The sequence below is a fragment of the Habropoda laboriosa genome, unplaced genomic scaffold (assembly GCF_001263275.1).
Source record: "Habropoda laboriosa isolate 0110345459 unplaced genomic scaffold, ASM126327v1 scaffold801, whole genome shotgun sequence".
Classification (NCBI taxonomy): domain Eukaryota; kingdom Metazoa; phylum Arthropoda; class Insecta; order Hymenoptera; family Apidae; genus Habropoda; species Habropoda laboriosa.
This window is the reverse complement of record NW_017101026.1, coordinates 790,563-793,698: the sequence shown is the minus strand read 5'-3', so window position 1 is coordinate 793,698 and position 3,136 is coordinate 790,563.

The window sequence follows — 3,136 nt, the reverse complement described above, 5'->3', positions numbered from 1 at the left end:
TAAAGTTAATAATAGTAATTATATCATATAATAATGCATCAATAAACAAACTTAATAATCTAATTATTGGTTAATGATTCATCATCGTCCTTGATCGCTATCAATGGATCTTTTTCTTTACCTAGTCGTTAATAATGGATAATTAATTAATTCATGAATTAAATTACAGGTTGCTTGGATATGCACATAGAGATATAAAGTCGTTTTTGGTCCCACCTAACTGCAAACGTTATATTCATACAATATGTTACTTTTTGTTGTTGTTGTTGTTGTTGTTGTCGTCGCATGGATCGCTTTACATGTATATGCGTGTATCGTGGGATGTTCGTCGCGCGTGTGTGGTGTGTGTGTGTGTTGGTTTACGTGTGCTCATGTTGCAAAAGACTATTGTTTAACTATATCGGTAAAGCTGTCGTTTCTCGAAAAATGTTTGTAATCGCGTATACACATCGACAATTGCTCCGTTGCCCATTTTCTTTTCTTTTCCTATTCCGTTTGCTTCAGAATCGCCTTCTGCTTGACTCCTTTCTTTCCTGTTATTTTTTGATCATTTAGTTTGTTTGCTTGCTTGCCTGTTTGTTCTGTTCTCTGTTTTACCATAGGTTCTCTCTGTGTGTTTCTTTTGTTTCGCGGTATTGTTTCGTGGTCGTTCCCTTCGGGCGGTCCGAAATAAGCAAAAGTAAGGAAAAAGGAAAAAACCGATCGTAACCAACGTCGCGACCGAATTGTGATCTGCCGTTTCGGAAACGGTCCCGTATCGTCCCAAAACGAACCCTTTTCTATTTTCAATAGAAGTCGATCGTGTCGCCAATCTACTTATGTAAACCTCCCGTTTCCCGGCAGTCAAATGGGCGCGTGCGTCGCTCGGGACGTGTTCACTCGTTCATCGAACACGTCTTTCCACACTTCTCCGACTATTCTCTTTTCTTTTCTCTACTTTATTTTTTCTTTTCCCTTCTTCTTCCCTCCCACCGTTGTCCTTCTTTCATCGGAAAGAAAAACTTTTTACAACTGGCATTTCGTTATGCTCGGTTTTTTTTTAAAATACGCTTAAGTTACCTAATAACATTACTCTCACTAGAATACATCACCGTGCGAGGAGGGACACGAGGCAGCGACGTCCTCGAACGCGGGGAACGCGGCTGGTTCCTTCTTCCTTCTGTTTCCTTTCGTTAACGTCGCCATCACGGTCCTTCCTCCACGACAATATTTTACAGCCAATCGAGATAATTTCGACGCGGGACCATCCTTCGCGGTACCGGCCCAATTATATCTAATTTAATCTTTCTCATTAAGGCTAGGTTACGCGAATTTTATTTTACAATTTCTCGCACGAATACTGGTTTATATCAGTCGCACATTTTTCCAGTAGCCTGGTTATCCGTTCCACACGCCGTTCGACCACGTCCTGCCGACGTACATCCTCCTCCTTCCGCTTCTCGTTAACAGCCGATGGTTCTTCGAAGAGGAACGGTCGACGGGAGGACGTCGTCGAATTGCCGTAACATGGACGAATTCGAGCCAGACTGTACGCGGGATAATGCCAGTTGTACGCTTCCTCGGAGACGAATTTTTCTCAATCTTCGTGGGAATACATGCGCTTCCGTCAATGGAATTTCGATCGAAGAATAAATGCCTCCAGACGATTCGTAACGCTTGCAAGTACGACGAAAAAAGTCACGAAAAATGCAGTTTTCTTCCAGCGTTAACGAGGAATGTCGAAGATGTAGATAGAGCGAAAGACGAGTGAAAAAGTAGAAAAAGAAAAATGGTGGAACGAGAGCGCACGTTTTCCCAATTCATCTCCCCGTTCGCTATTCGACAGGACGATTAGCACAAATTCGCGAAAGGATCGATCCGTTCTCCGGAAGTGGTGCCAATCGGTCGAACGAACGTCCGCGTCGCATCGTTAACACATTTCAAATAGTATAACCTCACAACCATTTTGATAACAATCAACCTTCAACAAAAGAGCATCCTACTTCAAAGAATCTTTAAAAAAATGCGTCAGCCCGCGAATACCACTTCTGGCCGTACGCCTATTCCTTCTCTTCCGCTGCTTTCACTCACGTTCTACTCTGCGTTTCGGTACTCTTGTCTCGGTAACCAGAAGTGAATCTGGCCGGCTGACGTATCACATGTTTCAAAGCTGCGAACCACGTACTTGGGATCTGTTCATCACTCGCCGCTCTCATTCACTCAAAAGAATGCCCAAAGTCTGTCTTTTTTTCTCCTTTTTTTTTTTCTTCTCCCTCTCGCTGAAGCTTCGATCTGAATCTCGAGGCGACGCGCACCAACCGTTCGTTTCCGAAAAAATGTCTCTCCCCTGGAAGGATCCAAGTTGGAGTCGCCGTAACCCCTTCCGGCGCGCTTTCGAAATCGAATCGCGTTCCCATCAGGGTGCGAGAGCCGATCGGCGATAAATTTCCACTGGCTCTAGGCCAACTGTAAAATTAACTAATTATCGGATGGCAGGTCCTTGGACGTAGTTGGTGCACGTGGCCTACCAGGGTCACGTCCGGCGAATTCCGACCCGAGCGACTACGAAACACGATCTCTTCCCTTTCTTTCTATCCGAGACGCGGATCGTGGATCGTAGACGCGCGTCGTGGATCGTCGGTTCGCCGTCAGTATTGGTAAATCAAGCGATCGACAAAAGTAACGTTCCGCTAATTATTACAAACGAATACTCCTAATCGCGATACGATTACGTACGCCGACTCCTCGATACAATCTATACAATCCGCGTAATCCCGCGTGTGTGTGTAGCCCTCTCGGTACGCGTACAATTTGTACATGCGAAACGTATCGATATAATATAATATGTGATATTCGTACGCGCGATACATTGGTCTAGCGTGTTCGTAATTGTGTCTCATTCGACGAAAAATTGGTCTATCGATGTACGTGATGTGTATCTCTGTATCTGTGGTCTGTATGCATGCGTGTGTGTATCATTTTCAATCGATTACGAGTAAAGTATACGTGTGTAAGAGGTACAGGTTCACGTGTTCCGTCTCGCTTCTGTTCCTCCGACGATCTCTCCTCGCGTCGGTCTCTCGCGAAACAAACGGGTCCGAACGAAGAAAAAAAAAAGAAAAGGAAAAGCCTTCGAAACGAAAGAGGAGGGTGCGAG